The 17,440-nt window shown below is 42.1% G+C and overlaps 1 protein-coding gene across 3 annotated transcripts in view; it reads right to left on the minus strand.

Moving 5' to 3' along the window:
• Positions 1 to 17,440, minus strand: part of PLEKHA6 (pleckstrin homology domain containing A6) — a 203,664-nt gene that overhangs the window by 129,552 nt on the left and 56,672 nt on the right. Inside the window, exon 1 of one of the 3 annotated variants that reach the window (XM_044445546.1) lies at positions 13,750 to 14,019. The exons of the other annotated variants lie outside the window; for them this stretch is intronic. The gene's annotated coding sequence lies outside the window, so the exon portion shown is untranslated. Of the gene's footprint in view, positions 1 to 13,749; positions 14,020 to 17,440 lie in introns of those variants that run through there. 3 annotated transcript variants of the gene reach the window in all.

Raw genomic sequence — 17,440 nt, forward strand, 5'->3', positions numbered from 1 at the left:
TATGACATGCGTGCTCACAGAGCTACAAGGAGTCAGGTGCAGAGGAGAGCAGCGATTCTAGTTGGTCTTTGTCCAAAGTTAGGAGCAACATCTTCATCTCATGATATTTAATATTTTAACTGTAGTTTTCAATTATCATTTTATCTAGTCTTTATGTCGTGAAGGATTTTGGCTAGAAAGGTCAAGATGAAATATTTTTAAATGATAAAAGTAAATATTTCATTAGTTAGCGTGCAATCCTATGCATGTTTAGTAAAAAAAAAGTTCCAGCTTCTGAAGACAGTTGCATTCAAATGAGAGATTCATAAACTGCTTATTTTAATTCTCCCAATGTTGAGGTTATTAACAATATTAATATATAAAATTCCCCCATAACCCATGGTGTTTAATACTCCAGGAATTCCCTCAAATAAAGGGATCAGTTCTGTTCTTTTACATATACTCTTTTGCATTTTGCATACACTCTTTGCATTTTAAAGTTTTGAACCAAAATTGGAGGATCACAGCAGCTACAGATGCTGCCATACTATGGATGAGAGCCCTTAACTCAGTTCACAGACAACAGATAGATCGAAACCTGTCTTCCCCAACCTTGTGTCTTCCAGGCACATTTGGACTGCAGCACCCAGTATTCCCAGTCAGTGTCCCTGCTGGATGGGAATTCTTGGAGATGTGATTCAAATGCCTCTGAAGGCCATCAGGTTTTCCCAGTTGCAATGTATGGCTGTGAAAGTTGGACCATAAGGAAAGCTGAGTGCCAAAGAATTGAGGCCTTTGAATTGTGGTTCTGGCAGAGACTCCTGCGAGTCCCTTGGACCGCAAGGAGATCAAAAGAGTCAGTCTTAGAGGAGATCAACCCTGATTGCTCTTTAGAAGGTCAGATACTGAAGATGAAACTCAAATACTTTGGCCACCTAATGAGAAGGAAGGACTCCCTGGAGAAGAGCCTAATGCTGGGAACAATTGACGGCAAAAGAAGAAGGGATGGTAGAGGATGAGGTGGCTGGATGGAGTCACTGAAGCAGTTGGCGTGAGCTTAAGTGGACTCCGGGGGATGGTGAAGGACAGGAAGGCCTGGAGAAGTGTTGTCCATGGACTCACAAAGGGTTGGACATGACTTCGCAACTAGCAAGCAAGCAAGATCTAAACCATTAAATTGGCACTGTTATCTAATATTATCATATGTGTGTGTGTGTAGGAGGTTATTGAACCCAATATCAGATTAGTTTTTTTCCCTTCCTTCCTTCCTTCCTTCCTTCCTTCCTTCCTTCCTTCCTTCCTTTTTTTTTTTTTTTTTTACAATCATGGGAGGAATAAACAAACCTATATTTTCAAGATACCTCATTCTTGTTTCATGCAACTACAGTTTGCTCCAGCTGGCTTTAGATTATGGCCTATCAGCTTGATGAGAAGTAGCTCCATCTCTATTTTTGTACTGCTTAGATAATTTCTGGTAAGACAGCCCAGATGACTTGACTTGACAGCTGTTTTCCTACCCATCTCACAGGTAACAACATGCCTTACAAATTCCACATATGCTGAACACCTCCATCCCATGATTGCACAGAACTTCCTAGCTGCTAATAGTAGGTCACTTCAAACAAACAATGTGCTGTTCGCATAATTCTCTGATTCTATGTCCCAGTGCACTTTTGACTTTTACTCATAGAGTCACGAAGATGTGGCTATAAGACTTCTGTGGCTTCTCCTTTGAACTTCGGACTGCATCGCAAGACTACTTCACGGGTAGATACCATGGCCAAAACAGCTGTGAATGGCCTCTTTATTTATTCAAGGCTACCCTGTTATCCTGTGGATGTGCCCGATGGATGCCTTGTCCTACTGGAGCCCTGCTGCTTTGCCCTGCCAAGGACTGTTGTGGGAATATAGAAAGAGAGACATTGTCTAGTCGATGCATGCACACTTTGAACTCACAAAAAGTTCAATACATTTATGTTCATGTGGGGAAGATGACTGATTTCACATTTATTTCTTATCTGGCTCTTATCAGGCTCTTATCTGAAGTATAGCCACCCAGCCTATGGGTGATTATCTCAGTCCAGGTCTTAAATTTCTTTTGGGCACTATCCAAGTGGGCCATCTTGTAAGTGGAGTCCACTGCTGATTCTGTTCCAGAAGTAGCACTCCCCACTGCTTCTTTCATGCATCAACCAATGCCAACCTCCACTTAGGCAAAGAGGATTTTGTGTTTTCTTTAGGAAGCCTAAACATGAGCAGAAATGCTTGTTCTTGGATTGGGACAGGCTGGTAGTCCTCCCTTATGTGAGCTTGGGGCTAGACCCTTCAGGCATAATGCAGTCTCAACTAGCACTAATTCCTGGTCAACATTCCATCCAGTCATTTCCCCAGTGTACTCGCCTAAGCATCTTCCAACTAGGACATTATGCACACACGACAGAAGTGTTCAAGTACTTACTGTAGTGCAAAGCAATGTAAAGAACTTTTTAACTGTTTTCAACTCTTAATTTTCTGGTGAATGTAACATTTAAGAAACTGCATAGCTTGATTTGTTTAACACTGAGATGGTCTGAATCATTTATGGAAAAGGCAAATGAATGGAAATAAACGTGAGGGATGCTACTCTGAATGCCAAGTTAATATAGAGACAAGTTCAGATCCTTTTGTAAATGTGTGTATTAACATTAATGAGCATGTAAATTTCAATCATAAACCAAACATAGGGTGATGTCTTTTTCCAGGCCTCTAGTTTGCATAAACAGAGTTTGCACCATTTCAGCAGCATAAACGGAGCTCCATCTCTGCAGTGACATGACAGATGCCGACACAGATGCAGGAAAGATGAAGATGGAGCTCACTGACAAACTGCAGCCACAGTGTCTCCATCCCAAATCTTCACCCAACTGAGCCAGTTCCCTTTAATTTCTGCAAGCTTCAGAAAAACAAGTGCAATAATCATGAAGAACCATCATCACTGTTTCACAAGCCTGGGATGATCCAGAGATAATGAGCCACACATTATTTGAGCTGGTCATTAAACACCCTTTTATGCCCCCAGCAGCTTTTGAAGTGTTAGGGCTCAAACCTGTCATTTGGAAGCAGCTCAGCAATTTTCTCCACACCCTGGCAAGGATGGAGAAGTCATCCCAAGATTACAAGGACTGTTTGCCAGCTTAGTTTTATTGCTGTTTCCAACTAGGCATTTGGTCCAATGGCAGGGCCAAGGCCACCAAGAATCTATCCAGCAAGGTGGTGGAGGGGGGGGGGGGGGAAGGTAGCAGGGCTTCTGACATAATCCTGTGCGTGTTTCATTTGATCTCAGTGTCTACTGCCTTGTAAGCAGATGACTGTAGAAGTTTTCATATTTTTGCCATTCAGCCAAACCATGCTCTTATGGGGCTTTAAATGCTACCACACATGGGATCATCAGTCATCACCAGAAGTCCGTCACTGCCCCATGTTCCCCAAGGCTATGAATCCCATACAATTGTGTGGCCACTAATGGCTAATTCAGGCAACTATTTTGAGATGGGGGAATATGTGCTGAATGAATATAGGTGTTACGAGTGAGAAAGGTGGCTCCTTTGGGTGCTCATTTTCAAGGACTGCTGGCTGGACTTCAGAAAATTCAGGATCAGAATGTGAAGCAGAACTGAGGAGACCCTGGGAATGTGGGCCAAACCAAGACACTGAAATGAGAGAAGCAGAGATGCCTATCTCAAGACCAGACTCCCCACGGGGCAGGCAGTCTCAGGAATAACCAAGGTGGGAGGAGACACAGAGCAGGGGACACAGACCAGGTGGGCCTGCCTGTTGTCCCCATGCTGTGTCACCAGCAGAGGAGGGTGCCAATGAGAGGACTGGAGTGCGGAGAGGAGGCACGCCTGCTTTCAGAAGACCTGTCCCAAAGGGATGGGGCCCAGGCATGCACATAAGAAGAGTTCCTGGAGATGAATATCGGATTGGGTTCAACATACCACTCTGTGCATGCTCACAGAGTCGTTCTTTGGTCAATAGAGACTGTTTTGCAAAGGAAAAGGTCTGTGGCTTTTGAATGCATGAAGGAGGAAGCCTGGCTACTGACAACAGGGTATTTTATGATACTGGGACTCATTGTGAGCTGATTGTGCTGATTGTTCCATGATACCTATACTGCAGTAACGAAACTAAAGCACAAAGTGACATAATGACGGTAACAGTTGGCATACAAATCTTTCAAATAAATAAAAATAAACAACAGGCCTAAAAGATGGCATAAAATCATCCCCGATAAGTTACTCCATAGGAAGTGCAGAAGTGATCTGTATTACATGCATGGTGCCCAAAGCACAGTACTTGTGCACAGTGTAAAGAGGAGCTTTTTGATTGGCCCTGCTGTCTGAGAATGATGGGAGTTGCGGGTCAACACATTTGGAAAGCACCAGTTTGGGAAACACTGGTGAAATCAGTAGATGTAAAATTGCAAAGAGTGGCAAACCTCAAACAGCCCTTAAAGAACTGGGTAAGCTTATTGGCTACAGAATGCAGAGTGTCTAGTTAGTATGGGTGTGTGTGTGCGAAGGACTAAAATCCAGGGCAAGAGGGATAGACTGGAGCAGCCTGAAAAAGGCCATGGATGACTAAACGGTCCTCAAAACAGCAGCACTCAATACTGCACCATTTCCTGATAGTCTCACTTGCCCTTTTTATATTCTACCAAGGAGACATACCTTTTCCTCCTGTTACTGCTATTTATTTATTTGCATAAGACTTTTCTTAAGTCTCCCAAGAGATAAGTATATATCATCTCTGTAATATTTATATCAATTCTGTGAGGTATCACTATTTTTATCCAGAAATTACTAATAAAGATCAGGCTAACTGGCCTACAGCCACTTAGTGAATTCCTGGCTGAAGTCAAGTTAGAACTGGGGTATTTCCAGCTTATTTTTGTAACCACAACACAACATTAGCTCAGCTCTTCCTCCTTACTGAGTTGCCAGAGATTTCCAGTTAACACTCCAATAGTTAATGACCTCATACTGCATAAAGAAATATATTATACCTATAACACTTCCTGGTTAATTGTGTGTTTCAACCTCTCAGGGTAAGTGTAATTACACTGGGGCAAAAATATCCCAACTTCTACTGTAAGTAGATGGGATCTGAGCTAGCAGTGACTGACCAAGATTTGGCTAACAGCTTGATGAAAATGTTGACCCAGTATGTGGCTGCTGTGAAAAAGTCCAACTCTATTCTAGGCATAATTAGGAAAGCAATTTAAAATGAAAATATTGGCCAATATCACACTGCCAATATGCAAAATGTATAGTGCATCTGTGGTTAGACAATGTACAGTCCTGGTCACTGCATCTAATAAAAGATACTGTTATGCTGGAAAAGGGACCAGAAAGGTGCAACTAAAATAATCAAAAGGCTAGAACAGCACCCCTGTGGTGTTACAACAGCTGAAACTGATTAGCTTAGACAAAGGGAGAGGTATGATAGAGGTGTGTAGGATTATGCACAGAGTGGAGAAAGTGAACAGGCAGACATTTTTATCCCTCCCCCATAATACTAATGGGGTCATCCCATGAAGCTGATTGGTGGGAGAGTCGGGACAGATAAAAGGAACTGCTTCTTCACGTGTTGCGTGGTTAAGCTATGGAATCCGCTTCCATGAGATGCAGTGATGGCCACCAACTTGGATGACTTTGGAAAAGGTTTGGATAAATTTGTGGAGAAGCCTATTGATGGCCACTAGTCCTCATGGCTATATGCTGCCTCTGATATCAGAGGCAGACTGCTCATGTACAGCGGTTGCTTGGAAACTTGCAGGAAGGGGCTGTTGGCTTCAGATTTTGCTTGTAGGATCAGCTGGGCAACTGGTAGGCCACTGTGTGAGCAGGATGCTGGGCCAGATGGACCTTTGGTCTAATCCAGCAGGGCTCTTATGTGTTGGCTGGGGATTGCTCATAATGATAATCACTTAACCCCTGATATGACATCCAAGCTTAAACAGAGGGGGAATTGCAATGTGCCCACAAGCCCTAGGGGAGGATACATGATCTGGAATAGGGTTGCAAAACCTCAGATTTCAAGAACGGAATGTTCAGCAAGAACCCTCACAAGGTCACTGAGAAGATAAAATTGGGCACCAGTGGAGGAAAAAACAATGGACACTACCCTGAACTGCTTGCAGATAAGAAACAACGCTGATGATATCCAGCTCTACCTCTCGTTTTCCACCAATCCAGGTGAGGCAGTGCTGAACCGGTGCCTGGCTGAGGTAATGGGCTGGATGAGGGCCAAGAAACTGAAGCTCAATCCAGACAAGACGGAGGTCCTGTTGGTGGGTGGCTCGGGCCTCGGGATGGGGGACTTGGGCCTTGTCCTAAATGGGGTTGCACTGCCTCTGAGGGACAGGGTTTGCAGCTTAGGAGTGCTCCTCCACCCTGAGCTGTCTCTAGAAGATCAGGTGACGGCAGTGGCGAGGAGCGGCTTCCTTCAGCTTCGGCTGATACATCAGCTGCGTCCCTTCCTGGAGAACGACTGCCTGGCGACAGTGACACACGCGCTGGTAACTCCCCGATTAGATTTCTGTAACGCGCTCTACGTGGGGCTACCCTTGAAGACGGTCCAGATACTTCAATTGGTGCAGAATAGAGCTGCCAGGTTGCTGATGGGGACTGGGCGTTGTTCTCATATAAACCCAGTTCTCCGTCACCTCCACTGGCTCCCGATTGAAGTCCGGGCCCAATTCAAGGTGTTGGTTATGACCTATAAAGCCCTCAACGGCTTGGGACCTGGATATCTAAAGGAATGCTTGCGCCCATATATGCCATCCTGCCCCTTGAGATCAGCAACGAATGCCCTTCTCCGGGAACCCTCTGTGAATGATATTAGGAGGGTGAGTACCCAGAGGAGGGCATTCTCTGCGGTGGCGCCCCACCTATGGAATGCGGTCCCCAGAGAGGTCCGCCTGGCACCGTCGTTATTTGTTTTTCAGCGCCAGGCTAAGACCTTTTTATTTAAAACTTATTTTAATTGTTAAATTATTGAATTAATTAGGATTTTAAAAAATTTTAGCCGAGAATGCACCAGGGGTTTTTAAACGATTTTTTAAAAATTCTTATATTATCATTGTTTATGTGTGTATTTATGTATTTTTTGTGAGCCGCCCCAAGGCTTTGTTGCGATGGGGGAAGCATAGAAATGTTTTAAATAAATAAATAAATAAACATAGAGGCAACATACGTATGAGCAGTAGTAGTATTTATCATGAGTGACCCAGGAAAGGGATGATGACTGAAAATGGGAAAATTGACTTCATGCTAATACCTGAAGGAGCAACAAGCCTAAAGGCAGGAGAGGGGATCAAGGGTGGCTTTCATGGGTTAGCTGGCAGTTGCACCCTTTGACCAACTGAGTTTCAAAATGCCATTGTGATAAACAAAAGGAAGTGAGTGGCAAGTGACATTTACTTGTAGCCAAACCAAACAGGCATTTCCAAGAGTCTCTGGCAGTTATTTTCATACCTGCTTTGAAGATTCTGGTCATTGCAAGACTGAATAATAACAATGATCATCAGCTTTAATTAGGGGCCCTTCTGACATCTCTGGAGCACAGCCCCTTTAAAAGAACCCTCATGGTCAGATGTGCCAGCAACAAAGGGGGAGGGAAAGTCAACCTCAACTTCCAACCTGGAACTGCATTCCTTACCTGATTATCATCATCGGAAGCTACATGAAAGATGGACAGAAGCCAAGTCAAATAGCTGGTGCCATAAATAGAGAGAAAGCAAAGCAAGCAGCCACCTGTGCCATGCAAGGACCTCAGGGCAGTGTTGGCAAACAAACCTGCAAGAGCCAAGCTGCAAAAAAGGAGAAGGAAGGGCAGTGGAGCATTGTTGTGCCTCTTCAAAATAACTTGTTAGTTGGCATTTAAAAACCCTGTTGGTTTGATGATTCAAAAATGAACCAGCCACACACCTTGCTGCCAAGGCGAAGGCCTCTGGAAACCCAGCACAACTGAGCAAGGCAAGGTTACTCGACTAGCTTATCTTGATGGCAACTTGAGATAAAGGGCTGAGGCACTGTTTGCACTGGATCACCATGCTTGCCACCTCCCTAAAGGCAGTTTTATTGCTCTCCTCTATAGGCGCCAGACTGCACAGATCATTTCTGCTCCAGGGACAAAGTGTGTTCCCTGCAGGAACAAATTTAACCTGGGACTTGATTCCTCCTGATGCAAAGTACAGCTAGTAGCTGGTCCTTGAAACTGGAACAAGGGTGGACTAGAATGGCCACCTAGAAGTCACCCCAAAAGAGGAAATGCATTGCTGAAAAGGAGAGGGGACATGAATTTGCAGCGAATTCTAACTGATATATGTAGGTGCAAGTTTAGAAACCATTACTAGTACTTAAACAGAAACACAATACCTGTGAACTTAAGAAGCACCCTGCTGAACCAAACCAAAGGCCTCTCCAGCCCAGAATTCTGCTTCCACAGTGCACAGTGTGGGGAAGCCACAAGGCGGGCATCAGTGCTATAGCACCTTCCTGACTGTGTTCTCCAGAAGGCTGCATCCAAGCCTGGAGGCGATACTGGGAGAGCATTCTTGTTCTTCATGGCTTTGTCTAATCCCCTTTTCAAAGCCATCATTGCATCTTGCAGCAGAGAATTCATTTCTTCTTAGTGGGGGAGACCATGGTAAAGTGGCCTATGTGCCTGGCAGTCTGCAGTCCAGGTGCTAACCAAGAATGGTCAACCTTAAAGCTGCATTTTCTTCTCATGGTTCTTTATCTTTAAAATGGACATGAGCTGGAGAGTCCTTTAAGCAGAGGGTGATGTTAGAGGTCTATACTAAATCTTTATATCAGGTGGAGTGGCAGGTAGAACTTTTAGGAGTACCATTAAAGGACATCTCATGTTCAGTTGTTTAGGATGCCATCCTATGCAAAAGTCCTACAATTCTTAGCATTCCCCAGCCAGTCTTGCTGGGAATTGTAGGGATTTTTATTTAGCATGCATGGAATTGCACCCTTACTATATTATACTTTAACCATCTTACAGACCAGGACACCACTAGTGATTCTGCTTCAAGAACAAAAATATCTAGGCAGCATCTCACTGAATCCAGAGACCCAAGGCTAGCTGAAGCTTTTGTTTTTGTTTCTGTACTTACAGTAGCATCAGGACTGGGTTTCTCTTGCATGAACTGAGTGTGCACATTAATTTAAAATGAGGATTCTGGGGCGTATTGTCAGTTTGTGCGAGAAGTCAGCCATAACGCAAACAGCATGAAAGTCCAAATTTGGTACTGATTCTACTTCTATTAACTGAGTCATTTCTACAGAAACAAGAAAGAAGACACACAGAGAGATAGTCAAGTAGAATCCATGGGACATTTTTGATCCTCTTAGTCCAGTAATAAATTACCTTGACTAACTGTGTTCCAAAAATCAGTAAGCAGATGCTGAGCAATGACAGCTAGGGGCAAGGAAGCAGATTACAAAATTAGGCAGACCCTACAAAATAAGATATTACATCCATTTGATAGCAGCCAGAAAGGGGAGATCAGAGGAAAGCTAGTCCCTAAAGTCTAAGTGGAAAGATCCTGGCCAAGAGCATCACTGCTTGAAGCAAATTGAAAGGAAATTCTACCCAACCTTCAGATCAGTAAGGCTGACACTGTGTCAATACCCATACTCACAAATTAAGAGTCAAGAGTGCAGGTCAAGACATTAACTCTCTCTGCTGAAAGTCAATTTTCATTGGTCAGCTTCAACCTAGCTTGCAAAATCAGTAGCCTTATCAGGGACAGGAGGATCCAGAAAGGAAATTAAGTTTAATTGAAAGCTCAATTAAATCCAAAAGTTATTATCACTGAAGCAGACCTATAAGAAGAGAGAGGGGGTTGGGTGTGTTTTTTTTCCTTTTTTCTTTTTGGATAGATTAATGCGAATCAAAGTCAAAACAGATTAACCTGTAGAATAGGCACCATTTAACTAATTTTGTCAAACACCAAGACAACCGGTGTTTCTGCAATAAAAATTAAAATTAAACAAGTAACTAAAAAAGTTGATTTTTAAATGATTAAAACTTTGAGATAAAAATACATTTGCACTCACTTTTCTTAGCTTTTCAGAAGACATGCTGCAAATGCAGAGGGGAAACATATGCCAAAATTTCCTATCCTGCCTGACTGCATTCATTGGTCCCTGCTGCTGAGGGACTATACATTGCTGGTTTTTCTTTCAATGTAAGTTGTAATTATTTTAACTTTTATTTAGAACTGGAAAGAATGAGTAGTCCTGGGGTGCTTACTACACCATCACTTTTAAACAGCAAAAGCAGACTAAAACCTTTGGCTACCCTGAGACTCCTTCATGTGAATTTATCTCTAACTCGGAAGAAAGAAGGAGGTACCCCGGAGAGGTGGTACCACTAAGGAGCTTGGGGTTGCTGGGGGACTTTTTGCTGCATGAGCCTTTTTAAAGATGGCGCCACCTTACTGAACATGTTACACATTGGGCAACCAATTGTCAACACAGAGATTAGCATAACTCTAGACATAGGTGACTTGTGGATGCCAAGTGTGAACAATCAAGATGTTGGTCCATTCCAGTCCAATGCTTCTTCAGTGTTTCCACAATCTAGACTTGCAAATGGCTTTCAGCAGCTCCCAGTTCAGGCAGAGGTTTCATTATACAATAGTATGAGGCATTTAATCAAAACAGCAAATACAAGATACAATAACCACACAGTTAAGGAGGGCATAGGACAGTCAGCCTGCACTATATGGATGAATCCAAGCATATCATGTTCCTTAGGAATATTTACATCTCTGGATGATGCTCCGGTTCTAATCTCTGAAATACAGGCATGGTCCCATTTACAATGTGTGCATGTCAAATGTACAATTCTCTTTTCTTGAGTAAAACAGAGAGGTATTGCTGTAAAAGCTTAATGGTGCAAAGCACAAAGTTTGATACTCAAAATGACTATTTTGGGGTTTCACCAATTTAAGCAAAGAACGGAAAATATCATTGTGGTATCTGGGTGCTAAGAATTTATTTTAGCAATAGCATCCACTGACTTGGCCTCCAGTATCCTAAATCTCCTCCGCTATTTGATAGAGGAAAATAAGTCCACTTGTTAAAAGAACAAGTTGCCCATGGCGTGTTAACAAACAAGAAAGACACTACATCCATGCAAAGCTTGACCCACCAAGATTTTAAAATCTCAGCTTCCAATACATTTTTGCAGCTCAGTTAGACATGTTTTTTGTAGCATTCAGATGCAACATATGTTCTAAATTGCCTCAAGACATGTTGTTTCCAAACTACTAACCTTTCTAAACATGGTATAGATAAACACAGTTGTCAAACTGATCTCAGTACTACCGTGCTATGACATCCATAGGGTCATGTGGCACAAAAGGTACCGAATAACAAAATTCACAACTACACACAGGAAGCACCTTTAAGAGAATAGGTGCTGCACCATCAAAATTGGGTGTATGTATTCTGCCACAATAATCCACAGATGCAAGCCAGTGAGTATTTCAATTATACATTTTGGCTTGGTTGCATTTGAATATTTGTGTATGAATGCTGACATATTTATCATATGCTTCACAGGGAAATACATATTTTGAGACATTATTTAATATTCATTTTTAAAGACTAAAGAAAAAGGAAAGAAAAATCATAGGTAACATTCCCTCTTCCTACTTAAATATACACACAAAACTAAAAAGCTTTTCAAAGAAAGATCTCTGCCTTTTAGAATTTAGTCGCTGGCTTTGTTCACAAGGTAGGAATAGTAAAAATAACACCATGCTTAGAGGGATTCTCTAGTCCTCATCCTGTGGTGGACAGCACTATTAAATAATCTTTGTCTCATATATTTGTTTATTATATTTAGTGGTCACCTTTCACCAAGTAATCTAATAATCACAATTAATAATCACAATTAAAACTCCTAACAACTACAAACAAAATAAAAACAGAAAGGCAGCAATAAAACAACACACATGGGACACATTCAGCCAAAGTTAATTGCCTTGTAATCATATAGTTAAGGAAGTGCTTAACAATGGAATCCTGTTCCATCCAATCAGGAGTAAGCGCCATCATTTTCAATGGGACCTACTCTTAGACAAATATGAAAAGGATTGTAACCTAAAACCCTTCCATCAGGGTCAATGGCAGGTCAAAATGTGTTCTTCTGGCTGGATTATGCCAATAATATATAATTTATTATTATTACCATAATTATAATAATTATTATTTTATAGACTCCAAAAGAACTACAAGACAGTAATTACTTGTGGGTAATGAAACTTACTTCCAGGTAAACATGCATAGGATTGCACTGGAAGTGCAAGTTCCAAGTTTTTTGCCCCAAGGCAGAATTGTCCAGCATCACCTCTCCATAGATTAGCAGACCAAAACTTTAACAGACTCTAACCAGCTGTCCATACAGGCCCATACAGAGAGTACTGCCAACATCTCAGATAGAAAACAGGTGGCTTTTGGGCAAAATGCTGAAGATGTTAAATGTTATGGGGCATCATCCATTGACTAACATGCATTTCCCTAAACCCATAAAGGATATTTTTACACAGGGGTGCAAATCTTGTATGTATTTATGGTCAACCAATAGCTTGCCTCTCAACACTACAATGTTGTGAAGTTGCATATTCGGTACAGAAACACATGCTGAAATCTACTTCCTGATCAAGATGGTGCTGTGCCAGCCAAACAGGAACTGAGTCAGGTAAACTAATTTATTTGGTAGAAGTTGATAAACATAGTAATCTGAACACACATCAGACTGATGTCTGAATCAATCTATAGATGGAGAGTACAATACTTCAAAATGCCTGGAACTCTTCCTAGCAAGGTTAGCTATCAATTTAATTGAACCAAGCCTATCATATCAAAAGTATTTGAAACAGGGTAGATGCTGAAGTGTTTAATCATTCAGCAAGCTTCTGCTGAAACTCACCTCTGCCTTTCACTAGCAAAGGGTGCCCCTCAATTATTTGACCACAACTCCCATCATCCTTGATACCTAGAAGACCACATATTCCCCACCCCTGACCTAGACAAATGCATATTTACAGTAATCAATAGCTTATTTGCTTATTAAACTATGCATTTCATGCTGCTTTTTTGATATCTTAACCCTGTTCGATTCTCCCTACCACTTCCAAAAAACAAAAACAAAAAATTCATTTATAACTGGACACATAAATGTGATGTGCATGTGAAGCAACATACACACAGACTTAAGTATTGGATGGTGCAAAATCCAATATTCTGTAATTTGCATCAAGTTAGCAAATCATTTTAAAAGTATAAGAAACTGCAAAAAGTGTAGCGATATCCATATTTACATTTGGACTCCTAGTCTAAGCATGAATCTCACTTCCAAACATCTCCAGTTATATTTCCTTAAACAGAAGTCCATACAACATTAAAGGTTGAGGACTAATTTGGTTTGTGTAGAAATGAAATAATGTTCAAACCTTAGCTTGCACTCTCCGTCCACATGTCATCACAGCAGTTTAACACACCTGCTGTTCCCCATCCTTCTTTAACTCTTCCACTGAACACATTTAAAAACACTAGACTAGCATGGAAAACACTAAACACAGGCATGCAAATACTGCCTGTCCTGTACCTCAGTCCTGAGCAGCCTGACAAATATCGTGTCTTTTGTAAAGCTCAGGAGGACAGCTAGCAAGCACAGTTGTCCAGAAGAAACACTTGGATTTACCTTCAAGTAAGAGCCAGCAGCATCCCTCAGTATGAAATGCCAGAAGAAACCAATTTAAAAAAGAAGAATCCCTCCTGTAGGGCAGACTCCTCGTGGAGGTAGAAAGCAGATGGCTAGGGGTGGGATCTCTTGCTGAAGAAATGAGAAAGAAATGAAGGAAAAAGTGAAGCAGTAATAGCTCCTTTCTTCGTCCTTCTGGCAGAGCCGTCAGTGAAAAGGCAGAGTAACATCCAAAGGCTGGAAGGAACTGGAAGAGTGATAAGCTAGGTCTGAAATCTGAAACTGCAGGTTGGGCCAGTCACATATAAACACACACACACACACCCTTTGAGTCTTGTGCACCACCCCTCCGTGCCTTCTTAGTAATAGCAGGCAGCCCTCTAGCTGTACCACAGAAAACTAGAAAGTCTCCCTACGCACTGCAATAGGAAAGGGCGAGACGGGGACCTGTCAGAAAGAAAACCAACACTCCATTCCCATAAGCACAAAGCCTTAATGAAAGTGGCTTAAACGCACAGGAATATCCGTTTGACATTCAAGTTGCTTTACAATCTTTGAGCTATTTTTTAATACTGTTAAGTGAGAGGTGCTATTCCGGAGGATGTAAAGATAGAAGATCCATGGACAACAACCATATTGCTCTTAAAAGCAATTTAAGGAAAAACAGGAGGAAAATTAGGTGCGTCTGATTATTAATTGTGTCGGATGATTTATTTAAATAATAAATCTCTGTATACCACTGCAAAGCCAGAGAATACACAAAATATCCTTAATGAAGCTTTAAACTATGAATGATATAAGGCTGATTATTTCAATTGCATTGCAATATTTGCAACTGTCTGTTCACAACTAAGTCCCACTGAATTCCCTGGTGCCTATACAACAGCCTTCAGTTCCACTGGTCACTATACAACCCATCAGTCCCAGCCAGCATGGCCAGTGGTAAGGAATGCTGGGAGTTGTAGACAAAAACATTGCAAGGTACCAGGAGGAAGAAAGCTGGTCTAAGACTGCAGCCTTGCAGTGCAGTTCTGTGTGGGTTTGCTCTGAAGTCCCACAGAATTCAATCTGGCTTATTTCCAAGTAAGTGTACATCAGAACGCAGCCTTAGTTACTTATTTGATCAACAGTAATTGGCTTAATTTATTGAATATTGACAAACAAGCTGGTTCTGTTACCCAAATAATCCCAAATTATAAATTGTTTGCAGGCATAATTCTATGTATGTGCAGATGAAAAAAGGCCTACACTTCCCAGGATGCCCCATCTACCCATGCTGTGAGTTGTATGTTTTTTCCTACCTAAACTGCATCTTTTCTGGGTAAATAACCCCTTTAATGGGTAAATAGCACGTTCTAAAACAAATGGAAATCTCCATATTATGTACATACATGTGGATATAAAAGCCATGAACATCACCTCTTATTTTATAAGAGATGTTAATAAGAGACACAGAGGCATACAATCATTTGAGATCTATAAAAGGGCAGTTGTTAATCCAAGAATCATCTGCAACTGACATCTTTTTCCCTCTCAAAATTTTCATGATATGAACACTATATTACATAAATACCAAGATTTCAACAAAAGTAGTACAAAGCACTTCTATTTAAAAATGTGAAAGTGAAGGACTTTGAAATCTGGAAGTCCTTCATAACACTGGGGGATTAAGTTACTCATCATGTAAGATTTAGGAAGAAACAATAGCTGGAAGTTCATGTGCTGTTGATATAAAAACAACATGCTGAGCAGGGCGTGCTGTCATTAAGAATGTTACTGTGCTAAATGCGAAATGTGCCAGCTACTGCTCTTTTCCTCCTTCCCCAGGTTAGAGTGCAATCCTAAATGCAGTCTGGAGGAATGGCACAACCAAGCTACTCCATTCCCAAACCTCCCCGCTCACCCCAGCCAGAGAGAAAAGCTAGCAAATTGTTTTGCAGGTATTTCAGTCCTCTGAATGCAGTGGGGAGAAATTCGCTATTTCTGCTCCACACTGGTGTAGCCGAAAGGATCGATCTGGGCCCTTTTTAGGAGATTGGAGCCAGTTTGGATTCAACACCGGTTCCACCCCACCCGTGCCCATTTGGGTCTCATACTTGTTGGGGAATGCCCTTTGTAGCTTTCTGCAGATGGAACTGTGCTGCCAGCGTGGACAGAGTTCAACCTTCCTGTGGTGTGCCTCTCCTCCAACAGAAGGGCCCTCTGTCCCCATCCCTACTGCACACCCTGAACATGATTGCTCTGCTGGTAAAATCTGAAATATATTCATCTAGTACTGGTTACTTCGTGTGGCTAAGTCAGCTTCCCACAGCCTGAGATTCTGTGGACTACTACTTTCACCTTTCTTGATCTTTGGCCATGTTGGCTGGTGATGAAGCCCAAAATATTTGGATAGAACCAGGGTGGGAAGGCTAGGCTAGGCTAGGCCTTTCAGGTACCTAGGCAGTGACATGACTGGCATCCAGCTTGTGCAAGTCCCAGGAACAGATGCTGATTCCTTATGACAATTGTAGAAGAGAAACTACTATCCTTTTCACACACTCAGCCGAATGCTTTTGCATCACCTTAACACAGACTGCAAGCATTACCTTTGCATTCCCAGAACTATACAATTGTGCTGCTTCTTTAGTATCAGAAAAGTGCCCGCAGTTATCCAATAAAGGGAGCCCATTCCTTTTACAGTGCTGCAAATTCACATCCTCTAGTATAGTGGCAGATGTGTTGGTATCAGGCAAGATGTGTTGGTAGCAGACATTGGTACCACTAAGGCAAATCAATGTCAAGTTGTATCCAGTAGAAGGTCCAGTCTCTGGTATGTGTACAGAGCATGATAAATGCAGAGATGTCCCAGGGTGAAGTACTTGTCTTTCATGAGGGTTCAGAGGCTGGGTTCAGACATCATAACTCACCATCAATGTTTGAGTATCACTGAACCTATTGCTGTTGTTGAAACACGGGTAATCATTTAATGCCACCCAGCTGCGCTAAAATGGCATGTTAATCACGAACAAACCATAAAGAGAACCCATGATTTGTTGATGGTCATTGACTGTGGGTGGTTCACCATGGTTGAATATTTCAGCTAGGTGCAGGCAACCCACATTTCAACAACAAGCAACGGTTCAATTACAACTCACATTCAGTCCTTATGTGTACTGAATGTCTTGTGTTGTGTTGTGTTGTGTTGTGTTGAACTGGGTAGGTGGGGATGTACATTAGAGCCCTTTGCATTTATCAGAAATTGCTGCCACTGTCTACACAAAACCCAGTTACACTGTTGGGGCACATGCCAATGAATACAGTGCTGGTTCTGTGTTGAAAATGTGATCTCACATTGCACAGAAACACAATTGTGGGATAAGCAGTAAGAGCTGGACAGGTGATGTATGCAAGGAACAGTCCTTTATTTTTTTCTTTAAATAATAGATCTGTTCATCCAAGCAGAGGTTTGCTGGCATGAAGAAGCAGAGATTTAAGGAAAAATAATAATTCACAGCAAACCCTGAAATTGAAAGCAACCCTCGCTCCCCCCTGTACTGACTTTTTGCAGAATAAGCATCATTGAGGGCAATGTGATTTCCTTCTGAGTAGCTATGTGTTACTGACAGGTTTGTGTTGTTCACAGATGCAGCTCCACACCTGTTAAAGCAAAGGGGCAGCCCAACAGGACACTTCCCCACAGGCTACATCC

Source organism: Varanus komodoensis, unplaced genomic scaffold, assembly GCF_004798865.1.
Source record: "Varanus komodoensis strain SLA01 unplaced genomic scaffold, ASM479886v1 scaffold1, whole genome shotgun sequence".
NCBI lineage: Eukaryota > Metazoa > Chordata > Lepidosauria > Squamata > Varanidae > Varanus > Varanus komodoensis.